The sequence below is a fragment of the Pan paniscus genome, chromosome 6 (genome assembly GCF_029289425.2).
Source record: "Pan paniscus chromosome 6, NHGRI_mPanPan1-v2.0_pri, whole genome shotgun sequence".
Lineage (NCBI taxonomy): Eukaryota > Metazoa > Chordata > Mammalia > Primates > Hominidae > Pan > Pan paniscus.
The window spans coordinates 159,738,537-159,755,425 of record NC_073255.2 but is presented as its reverse complement, the minus strand read 5'-3'; the positions used below and the strand labels follow the sequence as shown (position 1 = coordinate 159,755,425).

The window sequence follows — 16,889 nt, the reverse complement described above, 5'->3', positions numbered from 1 at the left end:
AGTTCAGAGTAAATTCAGTCTCCCTACATTCTCCTACCCCCATTTAGATAACCTTTATTTTTTGAAGTATAATTGACATGTAAAAAGCTGTGCATACCACTCCACCCTAACTATTGGTGGTTTCATAGGTGTATAAGTATCATGGGGATAAGTACACACCTATAGTTAACACTATTGTATGCTTAAGATCTATCCTCTTAGAAAAAAATTTTAAGTGGTCTTACCCAACTTTTTAAAACACACACAAACTGAGCAACTATTTTGGAATCATTTATTCTCTAGGAATCCTTATGGAATATTTCCTTACAGCTGGAGATTAATAACAGATCCTTCAGGTAACCTAACCCTAGGTATTGAGTCACAGAATGTTACAGATGGAAGAGATCTCGAGATCCTAGGGAGACTCCTCATGTTGGAGAAGAGAAATAGGTCATAATAGCATTTCCCAGTCCCAAACAAATTGGCACAGTTAAAGCCACCATTACTCAGGTAAGTTTTGAATGCCCCGCGGTGTTTTTATGAGCCTGCTGCTCCACTCCTGGATGAATCCCATACTTACTAATCAGTTGCTCTAATTGAGTCTGTTCTGGGGCAGTCACCCGTGGCCTCTTCTCAATTCTAGTCAAGCGACTGTCAGCTTCAATAGTCATTGTTAAAACTATTTTTTGTATATGTTGTGGTATGAGTTCATATCATCCAGTCTCTAGTTTTACCATTCATATTGCATTTAAGCCTATTTTTAATGATTAAAGTGTAAAAATAATGTTTGGTAAAATTAAGAGACTATTTTCTCCCTGTAATATTATCCTTGAAGATGCTTTTGCAAATTTACTATGAGTTGATTTATACTGTGAATACTTGTTGCATTTTGTTAATGAAGTGGACCCTCCCTTAGCTGTTCAAATAGTGCATTTTTCTCTGACTCCTTCTGTTTAAATATTTGTTCAAAATTATTTGAATTGGCAAGCAGGTGCATTCACAATACTACTGGGGAGACTATTGTTATAACCTTATCCAGGCATTACCAAAGATAATTTCAAACTACAAAAAAAGCAAAATACAACATATATTCTATGAAAAAAAATAGAATCCTTAGGAATTTCCACATTCTAAATGCTTAGAGCATTGAGCACAGGTTAACTTTTGTGAATTACTTTTATTTTTTATTAAGATGGATGCCAAATAACCTAAGTATTTACTTTACTCAACCCTCCCCCACCTTTTAAAAAATGTGCTGCTTACTAAAGGGAGCTGGAGCAACTTTTGGCAGTCTGGTTTCCTCTTAGGGCAAAATGAAATGGGAATTTAACTATGTTTATGTGAATTTGATGCACAAGCTAATAAGTAATGCCAAAACTTACTTGAAGTCTTGCATTATACAGTTAGATTATCTAAAAGAAGTAACAAGGTAATTGCAAAATCACTAATCCGTTGTTTATTTTATTCTGTATCTTCAAGTAGTCAGGCATCCAGTAAAAAGATTTAATAGCTGAAATTGTTGTCATTGAAATGAATATTGCTGCTTACTTCTCTCAACTTCAAGAATTTAGAGACCCAGAAATTGAGATCTGAAAGGGTCTTCATTCTATGAAGAAAATTAATCACAAAGATAAGATCTTTACCCAGGAGGCCAGGAGTCAGGTTTCTCTTCAGTCAAAGCCCGTTCACTATTAGAGCTGGTGAGTTTCTATGAACCAGAACTGAGCAGCAGTGTTATTTATTTTTTTCACTTGGCTAAAATGGTCCACAAAGTTAGTAAGAGGTTGTGTCTATGAGCTATTTGAGAAAGCTTAGTAGCATTAAACACAGTTAACGAACACATGAATTTCTTTGCTTTTGTCTAGACTATTTCAATTTTGAGGAATAATAGTGGTCAGTTTATGACATTCAAGCCCTCTGATTGACCACTGATGGTTTTACAGAAAATTCTGGGGGTGCATATGGGCTACACACTGTGACAGAGTGCCTTTCCAGGTGCTACACCTCCTAAATGAACATATCCAGGGGTTCACACATGATATGAGTATGAACTAATAAACAGTGATTGAAAGTGATGTCAGTAGTGATAGTGCTTGAGCCTGTAATGCTGATTTACCCTGATTACCTTTGCACCACCCCAGTGCTAACAATGATGATTAACTTTGGATGGTTCTAGATCTTCAGTTAAAGGTAGAGTCAGTGTTGAAACTAGAAAAACAATAATACAAATCAGGTACTAATTAATAAAGGCAATTTGTTAGACTTATGAAAAACATTGAGACCTTGGAGGAAAAAGTAAAAAAAAAAAAAAGGGTTCCTTGGTGGTTTGAAAGTTAGAGAGATCCTGATAAGCATAATGACCAACATAGAAGAGATAAAGTACCTTTACTCATAAATGTGAGTTCACAGACTTCAGGTCTAAATTCGTAACAATATTTAAGATGTATATGGCTTAAAGTGCTGGTAGTTTTGATTAGAATCCATAGGTTTCTAGTCACTGCTCTTTTCATTATTTGAGTTTTTATGTATTTTTTAACTAGAAATAAGAGGGTATTAAAATAGAACCTACTAACCTTCCATATAATTCATATACCTATATTTTTATGTTTCAGTGTGTGTCTCCACTGTAACCACACTAAATTGTGCCTTATTAAACCATTTTGTATAATCACTCCTACCACTTTGCATAATTTTCTGTGATAATTCTAAGTTTGAGAAATGTATGTAAATAATACTGTGAAATTGCAGATGGTGGGGAAGTAAACAGGTAAAATTGATCTGGAGAAGAACATTTGGGGAAATAGTATTGGGTGAAATAATATACCTCCAACTCGCTCATTTGAATGTTGTAACTACTATAAAGTGGCCACTTTTATCTCCCTTTGGACGTAGTGGTACTTTCCAGGTTTTATTTTGTTTTCATCTTCTGACTACTTTGGTGTCTGCTGTGTACATGTAAGTCTCAGATTCAGTCCATGCCTCAAAGAATTAGTGAGGAATAGGATGGAGTAAAGATAATATAAAGGCAATGTGAAAGGGTCTTTTACTTTTCTGTGGGAAAGTGGGAACTAGTGTTCCTAAACATGTTTTGAGACCTCTGAAACTCACCTTATTCCCCTAAAGAAAGCCATAAAAATGGTAATACCTGTTGGTGTAAAACTAGTGAATTCAAAGTAACACTTTCCTGATGTTTCTAGCAAGCCCCAGAGACAAGTTAGCAGTGTTGAAGCCCCATAGTATGCCTTTCTTTCTGGCCTGCAGTTTTCCAGCAGATCTGATGATAGTCCAAAAATGCCATACTCTTAGGGAGATAGGGTGATTCATCTTTTTGTGCTCCTTTGGCTTTGATGCATTATGGTCCAAGTACAGAAGAGATGGGTTGTGATATTTGCTGCTTTTAATTATAGGGAATACCTTGCCCTGTTGGGAGTGAGTTGGAAACCACGTATTAAAGTAAAACCTCACACTGGACTTAAAACAGTATCTCAGGGAAAATTGCTTGTTGCTTCAGCTGATTCTTTTAACCTTCCACAGGGTATCCTGAGACCACAGCACTTAATTTGGTGGAATGAGTTGTGCTAATGAGAACTCAGACAGATTAAGTGACGTTGTCATTTGCTTCTTTCCTTCAAAAATGAAATCAGCTGCAATTTTGATATATAATGACTGCTTATAAGGTGAAATAAAATATTTTAATGGTGTGTTTTCCCTTTTCAGTTTCGTTTTGTTTTGCCTTTAATGGAAACAGCTCTCTTCATTCATACTTTTACAAAATAAACACAGTTTGTAAGGTCATCAAAGACTTTCAAAACAAAATAGGAAAGCTGACTGCCAGATTATAAAGTCTGGGAATTCTGAATGGAAAATTCTTTATCATTTGCTAGTGAGGTAGACCACTTTTGACTGATTGTGCTACTTTATATTTATTTCAAATTAATTGAGACCTTTGTGAAGGAAGAGGTGGATTGCATAGTTATGTGACATTGCTGTTTCAGTTTTTAGCCTAGGAAAGACGTAATAATTAAATAGTGGACATATCAGTGGGACAAATGGCATATTTTCTAGGGTTTGAAGAGCATTTAAACATCAGATTCTGGAATTGTTGTCCAAAATCTATAATATATCATTTTATGTTCACTGTGTTTCAGTTACCTAAATGTTTTGATATGATTTCCTTAAGGAAAAAGAAGTGCGATTCTTATCTTAACTGCACATTAGAATCACCTGGAGAGCTTTAAAAACAATCTCATTATCCAGGTTGTACCCCAAGGTAATTAAAGCAGTCTCAGGGGGTATAGTGTTAAAACTTCCCAATTGATTTCAGTGTACAGTCAAGGTTGAGAACCACTGTTCTAAAGAGAAGATACAGAAAAATGGCTTATTTTCACCTAGGAAAAATGAAAGTATTGGCAATAACAAGTGAGATTACTAATTAAGCTGGTATTCCATGTGCAGGAAAAGGTAATGGGGATACTCGAAGCAAGGAACAAAAAACACGCAAATAATATTCTAGAGTTTGTGCAGTCGATACAGTGGAGAGGCTAGTGCATATTTATTTAGACTTATAAAAGGTGTCTAGGTGATATGCTGGAGGCTTTTAAATTATATTCACAGTACTGTGTTTTATTCATTGTACAACTGTAGATAAATCACCACATTAGCAACAGAAAGTATATATTGAATGCTTAGGGTAAGCGTGAGTGTTGCTTTCCATTCCAGAATGAACTGGGGGAAGAAGAATACAGTGAAATCTCCAAGTTGGAGCTGACACTCAGTAATTCCTAACTGAACAGTACAGTTCACAAAGGTCCTACAAGACCGTTAGTGGGCAAACTGTTTCCTCAGTGTATGTAGTAGTAATGCGTACAGGTTTTCCAGAAAGTAAACTTTAGAGGTCATTCTAACATAATTATTAAAGTAATTAAATGACTTATTAAAGTAATTAAAGTAATTAAAATGACTTGTTTAAGTTCTGCTATGTCCAAAATTATAACATTAGGTGGACAGTAAGGAAAAGCTTCTATTTTCCTCAAATCTTATTAAAAAGGTACGTTGTTGGTTTGCATTTGGGAGCCTTTTACTTTGTACAGCATCATGAATGCTCTGCTTGCTTCTTGAAACTTTTATACCACTTTGTAGACGTTGTGGTTTCAGTACTTTCATTTTATACCTTCAAGTTAGTGATGGATTTTTATAATGAAAATATTACTGGGGCAAAGGGCCTGAAAATTTAAAGCCTGTCTTTGTCAATCTAATAGCTAAGATATTTAATTTGCTTCTTTCTGATTGCTTGTGAGGATGAGTATTTGTAAGCTAGTGTCCTTTTCCCCATTTCTTTTCTTTTCTTTTCTTTTTTTATTTTTATTTTTTATTTTTGAGATGGAGTCTTGCTCTGTTGCCCAGGCTAGAGTGCAGTGGTGTGATCTTGGCTCACTGCAACCTCTGCCTCCTGGTTCAAGTGATTCTCCTGACTCAGCCTCCCTAGTAGCTGGGACTACAGGCACGTGCCACCGTGTCTGGCTAATTTTTGTATTTTTGGTAGAGATGGGGTTTCACCATATTGGCTAGGCTGGTCTCGAACTCCTGACCTTGTGATCTGCCCACCTTGGCCTCCCAAAGTGCTAGGATTACCTGCATGAGCCACTGCACCTGGTCCTTTTTTTTTTTTTTTTTTTTTTTTGAGGCAGAGTATCACTCTGTTGCCCAGGCCAGAGTGCAGTGGTGCCATGTTGGCTCACTGCAACCTCTGCCTCCCACGTTCAACTGATTCTTGTGCCTCGGCCTCTCGAGTAGCTGGGATTACAGGTGTGCACCACCATGCCCAGCTAATTTTTTGTATTTTTAGTAGAGATGGGGTTTTTCCATGTTGGCCAGGCTGGTCTCAAACTCCTGGCCTCAGGTGATCTGCCCACCTCAGCCTCCCAAAAAGCTGGGATTGCAAGTGTGAGTCAAGATGCCCGGCCTGCAGCCCGACTTTTGATGAATCTCTACTTTCATTACTAAGTGTTATGGCCCAATTTAATTATTTCCTTGGTAAACTATTTATTGAGTCCCTATTATGTGAATTTAACACTATCCAATATGTTCCGAGGATATAGTAAGAAAATAAAACAAGCAAATAATCCCCTTGTGGGCTAATGTTCAATAATTACAGGTTGTATGTCTATAAGTTTATTAATTTAATTCTTTTTTCAAATTATGTAATTTTAACTTATGACAACTTCGTATTAATTAATTAATTAATTTATTTATTTGAGACAGAGTCTTGCTCTGTCGCCCAGGCTGGAGTGCAGTGGCAGGATCTTGGCTCACTGCAAGCTCCACCTCCTGGGTTCACGCCATTCTCCTACCTCAGCCTCCTGAGTAGCTGGGACTACAGGCACCCGCCACCGCACCTGGCTAATTTTTTGTATTTTTAGTAGAGATGGGGTTTCACCATGGTCTCGATCTCCTGACGTTGTGATCCGCCCACCTCGGCCTCCCAAAGTGCCGGGATTACAGGCGTGAGCCACCGCGCCCGGCCGACAACATTGCGTTTTAATTTCTGGTGTGGTTATTTCCCCCTCTAATGTGTCAGAAATTTTTTACTTGTATCATTCGTCTTTCCCTTCCCACTTTTTTTTTTTTTTTTTTTTTTTTTTTCTTGAGACGGAGTTTTGCTCTGTCGCCAGGCTGGAGTGCAGTGGCGCGATCTCGGCTCACTGCAACTTCCACCTCCCAGATTCAAGTGATTCTCCTGTCTCAGCGCCCCGAGTAGCTAGCTGGGATTACAGGCATGTACCACCACACCCAGCTAATTTTTGTATTTTTAGTAAAGACGGGGTTTCACCATGTTGGCCTGGATGGTCTTGATCTCTTGACCTCATGATCCACCCGCCTCGGCCTCCCAAAGTGCCACTTTTTAAAAATAGTGCGGTAGTATAGCATCTTTGTTAGGAAAGCACTGTCTTCAGAGGGCCTGGACTTCATCTTCTCACTCACTCACCGTGTGAACAAGGCACTTCATCTTTCTGGGACCTGACTACTCCTTCAGTAAAATGTTGATAATGACTTCATAGGATTTCTGTTGTGATGAAATGAGATGCCTATAAAGTACATGCTCCTGATTAGACGCTATCGTTTCTAGTTGTTAATTAAACCTGTTTGGGAAACAATGATAGTTTTACTATATTCAGCCTTCTAGGAGCATACGATATCTTCAATTAGTCAAGACTCTGTAACTTTTTGAAGGTTTCATCATATAGCTCTCTTGCATTTATAATCAAGTTAATTTTTATATTTTATATTTTTATTGTGACATCTTTTTTAATCTCATTATGGATAAATGGGAAGCTTTTTTTTGTAATTAACTGGTCATTGATGTTACTTAATTGTTGTCTTCAGTGTTGATCCTTTTAGATTTTCTAGGTAGGCAGTTGAAGCATCTGTTGATAGTGATGGCTTTTGTCTGGTCCTGTCCAATAGCTATACCTCTTTTGTTTCATATGTCACCATACTCTTTAGAATAGAACAGTATTTGTACTTGTTGCCAAAACCCTTGTTTTGGTCCATTATTCACTGGGAAATGTTTTTGGTGCTTTACTAGTGAATATACTGTTGGTTAGGATTCTTGGATAGAATTCTGGTATTCTTTGTTTATCCTTTTTCAAAAATTACATTAAGAAAATAAAATACATCAAGAATTGATACTGAATGTTATCAAATTCCTTTTTTGTATTAATAGAGGTGAATGCCTAGTTTTGTTTTACTGATGTGACAGATCAGATTACTAGGTTTTCTGTTATTAAAGCATATTTGCATTTCTCGGGTAATTTCTACCTGATTATGACTGTTTTTTTTTAATATACCTTTGAGTCTGAGTTTCCTGTACTTTTAATTTTTACATGTATGTTCATAAGAGAAAGGTCTATCAGAAAGGTGTTAACTGAGAAACATTTTACCTTTATATGTGCTCTAGAATAGTTTTTTTGTTTTGTTTTTGGTATGTAAATCATCTGACACATGAAGTTTTGAAAGAATTCACTCGTGAAATTACCTGCATCCAGACCCTGTTTTTTTTAGCCTATTGCTTTTTCTTCTTATTCAAAATTAAAATATGATAATTGCACGATTTCAGAAAATTGGCTATTTTCAGATATAACATATTTTTCGCTTATTTTTCCAATATCCTTTATGTTAGCTATAAGTCTTATTTTAGATTATATTCTTCCTAAAAATATACATGTATATATATAAAATGGTGGAGTGCAGTGGCTAATACATGTAATCCCAGCATTTTGGGAGGCTGGGGTAGAAGGATCACTTAAGCCCAGGAGTTGGAGAACAGCCTAGGCTACACAGTGAGACTCAGTCTGCACAAAAAATAGAAAAAATTAGTCAAGCATGGCGACTCATGCCTGTGTTCCCAGCTACTCAGGAGGCTGTGGTAGGAGGATCACATGAGCCCAAGAGGTCAAGGCTACAATGATCTGTGATTGCACCACTGCACTCCAGCCTGGGTGACAAAGTGAGACCCTGTCTCAAAAGAAAAAATAAATATAAAATTAGATTTGCTGGATTCCCTTATTTTATTTTTTGACACAAAGTCTTGCTCTGTGGCCCAGGCTGCAGTGCAGTGACACGATCCTGACCCACTGCAACCTCTGCTTCCCAGGTTCAAGTGATTCTCCTGCCTCAGCCTCCCAAGTAGCTGGGATTACAGGTGTGCACCACCACACCCGGCTAATTTTTGTGTTTTAGTAGAGATGGTGTTTTGCCATGTTGGCCAGGCTGGTCTTGAGCTCCTGACCTCAAGTAATCCACCCGCCTCAGCCTCCCAAAGTGCTGGGATTACAGGCATGAGCCACTGAACCTGGCCAGATTCCATTTTTTTTTTAAGTTATATCTGTTAACTTTATAAGTTCTGCTATTTTAGAAATCAATAGTTTGTATCCTTTCTTTGTGTTTCCCTTAGGGTTGTCTTTTGTTGTTGCTTTTAAAGAGGACCAAGGGAATGGGAGAGAGATGTGAGAGAGTGGTTCTCTCATCTAGCTTCTCTTTTAGGATTACTTTATTTTTGGTTTTGTAATAAGATAATGAGAATATATGAAAGCTATGAATTTATCTCTAAGTGCAGTTTGGCCTCAGTCCTTATGTTATAAAGCATTTTTATTTAAATATTCTCATTTCAGATTTTACTTTTTTCCTTGAACCAGTATTTACATATTTAATCAGAAGAGTAATTTAGAAATTGCAGTTGAAAAATTTGTTTTCTATTTAGTAATAGATTTCCAATTTTAGGTTGACAGAGAATGTTGCTTATGGTACTTAGCATTGTTGTACGTAATTTAAGTTTTTCATCACAAATTAGTATACTGATTTTAAGATAAAAAGTTTGCTATATATCTAATAATTAGCATTATTATAGTAATCATTCCTATCTTATTTTTGTCTTCTTTGACTAAATTATCTTATTAGTTGTATTAATTTATTTTGCATTTCCAGCCATATTTAATTCATATGTTTTGATTCCAGTCTCTTAGTTGTGTAAAGATTCATGAGTATATGCTTACAATCACTGAAAATTAACTTCGTTTGATCCACTTACTGTGTATATGGGACAAGGATTCTACTTTGTTCAGATTTAACACTGATTTTACTTTCTTTTGGTGGAGTTTGTCAGAGATATTGAAAAGTATCCATAATACGTATACACCTACACTCATATTCACCTAGTTATGCGTCTAATGTAAACACGTATGTACACATACATCTGCAAACGTATACACACTCACATTTCCGGATTGCTTTGTATTGAGGAAAATTATGCAACAATTTATGCCTAGTCCCATGCTTTAATAAGAGGGTTTAAACATTTTATTAGTTACCACTGATATGTTTAATCTTATTTTCTGTTTTGTTCAGTGTTTTCTGTTTCTTTTTTAAAAAAGTTTGTTGCCTAGGTTTTCTTCTAGGGTTTTTATGGTTTTAGGTCTCACATTCAAGTCCTTAATCCATCTTGAGTTAATTTTTGTATAAGGTATAAGGAAGGGGTCCAGTTTCAGTTTCCTGCATATGGCTAGCCAGTTTTCCCAACACCATTTATTAAATAGGAAATCCTTTCTCCATTGCTTGTTTTTGTCAGATTTGTCAAAGATCAGATGGTTGTAGATGTGTGGCATTATTTCTGAGGCCTCTGTTCTGTTTCATTGGTCTATATATCTGTTTCAGTACCAGTACCATGCTGTTTTGGTTGCTGTAGCCTCGAAGTATAGTTTGAAGTCAGTCAGCATGATGGCTCCAACTTTGTTCTTTTTGCTTATGGTTGTCTTGGCTATACGAGCTCTTTTGGTTCCATATGAAATTTAAAGTAGTTTTTTCTAATTCTGTGAAGAAAGTCAATGGTAGCTTGATGGAGATAGCATTGAATCTATAAATTACTTTGGGTAGTGTGGCCATTTTCATGGTATTGATTCTTCCTATCCATGAGCATGGAATGTTTTTCCATTTGTTTGTGTCCTCTCTTATTTCTTTGAGCAGTGGTTTGTAGTTCTCCTTGAAGAGGTCCTTCACATCCCTTGTAAGTTGTATTCCTAGATATTTTATTTTCTTTGTAGCAATTGTGAGTGGGAGTTCACTCATGATTTGGCTCTCTGTCAGGACATAGGCAAGGGCAGACTTTATGACTAAAACACCAAAAGCAATGTCAACAACAGCCAAAACTGATAAATGGGATGTAATAAAACTAAAGAGTTTCTGCACAGCAAAAGAAACTATCATCAGAGTGAACAGGCAACCTACAGAATGGGAGAAAAATTTTGCAATCTATCCATCTGACAAAGGGCTAATATCCAGAATCTACAAAGAACTTAAACAAATTTACAAGAAAAAAAAACCCATCAAAAAGTGGGTGAAGGATATGAACAGACACTTCTCAAAATAATACATTTATGCAGCCAGCAAACATGAAAAGCTCATCATCACTGGTCATTAGAGAAATGCAAATCAAAACCACAACGAGATATCATCTCATGCCAGTTAGTATGGCGATAATTAAAAAGGAAACAATAGATGTTGGAGAGGATGTGGAGAAACGGGAATGCTTTTATACTGTTGGTGGGAGTGTAAATTAGTTTAACTATTGTGGAACACAGTGTGATGATTCCTCTGGGATCTAGAACCAGAAATACCATTTGACCCAGCAATCTCATTATTGGGTATATACCCAAAGGATTATAAATCATTATACTATAAGGACACATGCACACGTATGTTTACTGCAGCACTATTTACAATAGCAAAGACTTGGAACCACCAAAAATGCCCATCAATCATAGACTGGATAAAGAAAATGTGGCACATATACACCACAGAATACTATGCAGCCATAACAAAGGATGAGTTCATGTCCTTTGCAGGGGCATGGATGAAGCTGAAAACCATCATCCTTAGCAAACTAACACAGGAATAGAAAACCAAACACTGCATGTTCTCACTCATAAGTGGGAGTTGAACAATGAGAACATGTGGACACAGGGAGGGAAACATCACACACCAGGGCCTATTGGGTTGGGGGGCTAGAGGAGGGAGAGCATTATGAGAAATACCTAATGTAAATGACATAGTGGTACAGGAAACCACTATGGCATGTGTATGCCTATGTAACCTGCACATTCTGCACATGTATCCCATAACTTAAAATATTAAAAAAAATTTTGTGCCTTTTGCTATATGGACTCCATTTAAAAAATATATATCTGGAAAACGAAATGCCAAGTACAGTAGGTGGGTTTTACTTTCTCCAAAGATCATTTTCCTTAGGGAGGCATTTGGCTGCCTGTGTTTAAGGGCATTTCTGTATTCCTTTCCTGGAGCTAGGGACAGATAGGGTGAAACAATATAACTCTTCCTTCGCCTTCCTTATGTTTGTGCTTACTATTCTGATTCAAAGGGCAGGACACATGTATTTTAAGAGGCTGTGTCTCCAGTTTTGTTCTTGGGTTGTGAGTCCGTGGACATTCCTCTGGAAATTGGATTACAGTTTTAACTTTAGTTTACAATGTTGTTACCCTATTTAAATTTTTTTTCTGGATCTGCATGGAATTTTTTATTAGAATATGGGAAAAATAAATTCTGCTACCATGAAACTTGTATTCTTACTAGTTTAACATATTTAGGAAAATGCATTCCAAATTTTATTTAAAGAGATGAGAGCCTTAATTTGGTTCTCTAGAAAAACTAAAACTAAAAATACTGCTTAGTTAAAAAGGCTTACAAAATGCTGAATATCATAAGAAAAAATTCTGAAATATAACAAGACAACTTTAGCCTACACTTTTGAAGCTCTTCTTTTCTGACTCAGAAGGATTGCATATATTCTCAAGCAGTAGTAAGTAGGGAGATTGAGATAAAGCCCATTCTTTTTCCCTCATCCTTGCTTTAGATCCACTGTGTTTTGACATGTTTTATATTATAAGCTTTTGTATAAAGCTTTCTTTGACAAAACAAAGGTTCCTATAATGAATCTCATTGTTTTAACTGGAACACCTGAAATGACAGAGAGGGAGGCCAAAATGTTCAAGTAGTTATGAAAATTTAAAGTTACATGATTAAAGTGTGCAACACTGTAAGAATTCCTATAAAGTTTGATCACCATATCTTAGAGTCCTAGGCTTTGAACTTTATCCTTTTTCTTTCCTTAAACTATGTAAGAGATAAGCAATGTGGGGCTATACAGATTAATCCACCACAGATCTTGGTATAAGAAGCTGAAATCTAATAGGTAAGATGTTAACTTTGTGATCCTTCAAATAAAGAGAGATTTTTACAAGTCAGTTGTTTGGAGCTCAGGGGAGAGATTTGGGCACAAGAGTTAAATTTGAGTGTTGTCATATGTATGGTGATTGGAACCATGGGTTTGGATAAGGAAGCCCAAGAAAAGAGAGTCTAGCAAGGAGAAGATTTTAAGGACTGGTCTTAAAGAACTACTGGATTTAAGACTGGAGAGAAGGCTGAGCTGGAGAAGGAAATGGAGAAGTAGCCAGATGTATTAGAAGAAAACTAGGATGGTCCATGTCACAGAAACTAATGAAAGAGCTACTTAACAGGATGAGTAGAAAACAATGTCAGGTGCTACTGAATGATCAAGTAAGATGGAGATTGAAAATGTTAATTGGATTTTGCAATATGGAGATTACCCTTAACATTGGTGACCCAGGGAACTCATTTTAGGTTCTATTTCACACAAGCCACATTTTCAGACATTGACATTCCTAAACCGTATTTTGTATGCTGAATCTAGCCTTTCTTTCTTTAGCAGAGGAACAGCTTGAGTTATTACTTGGTGGCTTTGCTGCTCAACAGTTAAGCTTCAACAGTGTTGTGCTTTTTATATCCTTTTTTTTTTGTGGGGGGGAATACTGTATAAATATAAATGTACATATGCATGTATTTGTTGTGCTTTTGTTTTATAATAATTAAAAATTGTCAGTGATAAGCATATATTTTGAATGTGGTACAACTGAGATCAAGATCATGAAGTATCCTGCAAATAGAAAATCCTTGATATTGAGTACTTAAGATTGGTTGTTTTTCATTTCATTTGAGAATGAAAAGAGAAAACTCAACATGTGAAAATGCTGGAATACATAAGTCAAAAAGTGGGATGAAACCAGGGTGTAATTTTTTTTTTTCCCCAGCACTGTGGCAATCTCTCCCCTCCTCCATTGTCCTCTGTCTTCCTTTGTTTGACTTTTCCGTTTTCAGTTTTCTATCTTAGGACCCTATCTGCAGTAAAGATCTTCTCTTCTTTGTCCTTTCTAAATTGCCGTATCTTCATCAATAAAGTGATTAATATTTGCTTCAGTGAGATGGTGGGAAGATACATAAAATAATTTCTGAAAAGCACTTAGTTCAGTGTCTGACCTGGACTATATCTTCAAAAAGTTTCCTGTTAACATTTTGTAATAATTTACATTCAGGGAAAAATGTTCCCTGCTATAAAGCATATTGCATTTATCAACAAATATTGAGGCAATATTTGAACAGATTTCATGTGGTAGGAACTATTTCAGGCACTGGAATATAGACATTGGAATATAGACATGGACAAGATAGCGCTTTTTATTAATCTCTTTTTGGGTGACAAATAATTGTGTATGTCTGGTACAATGTGATGCTTTAATCTATGTATACATTGTAGAATGATTCAATCTAATTAACATATCCATCACCTCACCAACTTATCTTCTTTTTGTGGTGAGGTTGTTAAAAATCTATTTGTGTACCAATTTTGAAATATACAATACATAATTATTAACTGTGGTCGGTCACCATGCGGTGCAGTAGATCACTAAAATTTATTCTTCCAGTTCAACTGAAATGTTGTACCCTTTGATCAACATCTCTCCGTTCTCCATCCCTCCCACTCCTTCCAGCCTCTGGTAGCTATCTTTCTACTCTGTTTCTATGCACATATATTTATAATTATTATAACTTTTTGATGAATTGACCCCTTTATTATTATATAATGACCTTCTTTGTCTCTTTTTACAGTTTTTGATTTAAAGTCTATTTTGCCTGATATGTATAGCTACCCCTGCACTCTTAGTTTTCATTTGTGTGGAATATCTTTTTTCTTCCCTTCACTTTGAATCTCAATGTGTCCTTAGAGATGAAATTAGTCTCTTTTTGGAAGCATATAGTTGGGTAGTTGCATCTTCTTTTTTTAATCCACTAAGCTGTTTGATGTCTTTTGATCAGAAAAGTTAACCCATTTATTTTCAAAGTCATTATTGATAGGTAAGGATTTACTATTAAATTTTGTTAATTATTTTCTGGTTAATATGTAGATCCTTTGTTCCTCTCTTCTTTTGCTGTGTTCCTTTGTGGTTTGAGGATTTCTCTATGGTATGCTTTGAATGCTTTCTTTTTGTGTATCTACTAAGGGTTTTTGCCTTGTGGTTACCATGAGGCTACCATAAAACATTTTATACTAATAACAGGCTGTTTAAAGCTGATAATAACTTTGATCGCTTGCACAAACTCTATACTTTTACTCTTTTCCCATTCACAATTTATTATTCATGACATATTTTGTATCTTTTACTGTTTGTGTCAGTTAGCAAATTATTAAAGCTCTAGCTTTTAATAGTTTGGCTTTTAATCTTCATACTAGAGATATATTTGGTATTCACAACTCCATTACAGTATAAGTGTGTTCTGTGTTTTATTACATAACTACTTTTACCGGTGAGTTTGATATTTTTGTGTTGCTCCTTAGTGATCTTCTCCTTTAGCTTGAATGACACATTTTAGCATTTTTTTTTTTTTGTAAAGCAGGTCTAGTGGTGATGAATTCCTTTAGCTTTTGTGTGTCTGAGAAAGTTTTGTCTCCCCTACATTTTTGAAGGACAGGTTTGCTGGGTATAATACTATTGGCAGTTTTGTTATTTTTCTTTTAGCTCTTTGAATATATTATCCCATTTACTTCTGGTCTTCAGGGTTTCTCTTGGAAAAATCTGCTAGTAGTCTTATAGAAGTTCCTTTGTATGTAACAAGTCACTTTCTTATGCAGATTTTTCAATATTTTCTCTTTGTTTTCACTTTAGAAACAATATTTTAACTTATTTATAACAATTTGATTATAATGTGTCTTATTGTGGGTCTCTGGATTCATCATATTAGGTGTCCAATGAGGTTCTTGGATCTGGATTTCTAATTTCTTCCCTAGACTTGGGCAGTTTTCTGTCATTATTTCTTTAAATATGGTTTGTATTCCTTTTTCTTTTCTCCCTCTGGTACTCTGATAATGCATAGTTTATTCACTTGATGGTGTTCCATAATTCCCTTAGGTTATCTTCAGTCTTTTTCATTCTTTTTTCATTTAGCTCCTCAGATTCGATGATTTCCAATGATTTTGTCTTTAAATTTGCTAATCTTCTCTTCCTCTTGACTTAGGCTGCTATTCAACCTGTCTGTTGAATTTTTGAGCTCAGTTATTATAGTCTTCAGCTCAATGATTTCTGTTTAGTAGTTTTTAATATGTTCTATCTCTTCGTTGAAATTATCAGTTTGTTCTTGTATTGTTCTCCTTACTTTAGCGAGCATCTTTATTACTGTCCTTTTGAATTCCTTGTCTGGTCAGAAACATATCTCCATTCATTAGCATAAGCTTCAGGAGATGTATCTTGTTCTTTTATTTGGAACATCTTTCTGTTAGTTAATTTTCCTTGACTCTCTGTGTTGGTTTCTGTGCATTAGATAAGAGAACCACCCCTTCCTGTCTTGTTGGAGTGGTCTTGCGTAAAAGATCTTTCTTTCCAATCAGGGATTCTATATTCTAAGCTCTTTGTGTTTGTCCAACCTGCTGTTTTTGTTCTTAGTGGCTCCCAGGAAATTAGAGTGTCAAGTCATGATATTGCCTTGAGAGAGGTGAGAGAAGACAGCCTCTTGAGATGTAGCTGGAGAGGTTAGAATGTTAAATATATATTCCTGTTCCTTCTTTGAGAAGTGGAGAGCTGGAATTTATCCCCCACTCATTCTGCCCTACACTAAAGTGAGAGTCTGAGGAAGAATCTTGTACTCTTGGTCAGACTGCTCACTTTTAACCTGGGGAGATAGTTGCTGAAGGTTTGCAAGTTTAAAAGTCACTTTTGTTCTCTGTGGTCTGGGAGACCAGCAGTGTAGAGCTCCATCAACTTCCAGAGCTAGGTGATTTAGGAGCCAGTCACTCAAGTGAAGGCTGTAAAAGTTGGAGTACTCGATGCATGCAGAAACTACTTCCAGGGAGAGTCTGCAGATATAGATTTATTGCTGAAGCAAGTCAGAGAAGAAAGATCAAGAAGTGCTCACTCTGGCATTAAGGCAAGCAGAAGTCTCACACCCTTCTAGCAGGAAGAGATTTCTAGTTGGGAGTTATCACTGAAATGAAC

General features: G+C 36.1%; 1 protein-coding gene across 11 annotated transcripts in view; it reads left to right on the top strand.

Moving 5' to 3' along the window:
* Positions 1-16,889, top strand: part of CADPS2 (calcium dependent secretion activator 2) — a 566,720-nt gene that overhangs the window by 1,876 nt on the left and 547,955 nt on the right. The window lies entirely within an intron of this gene.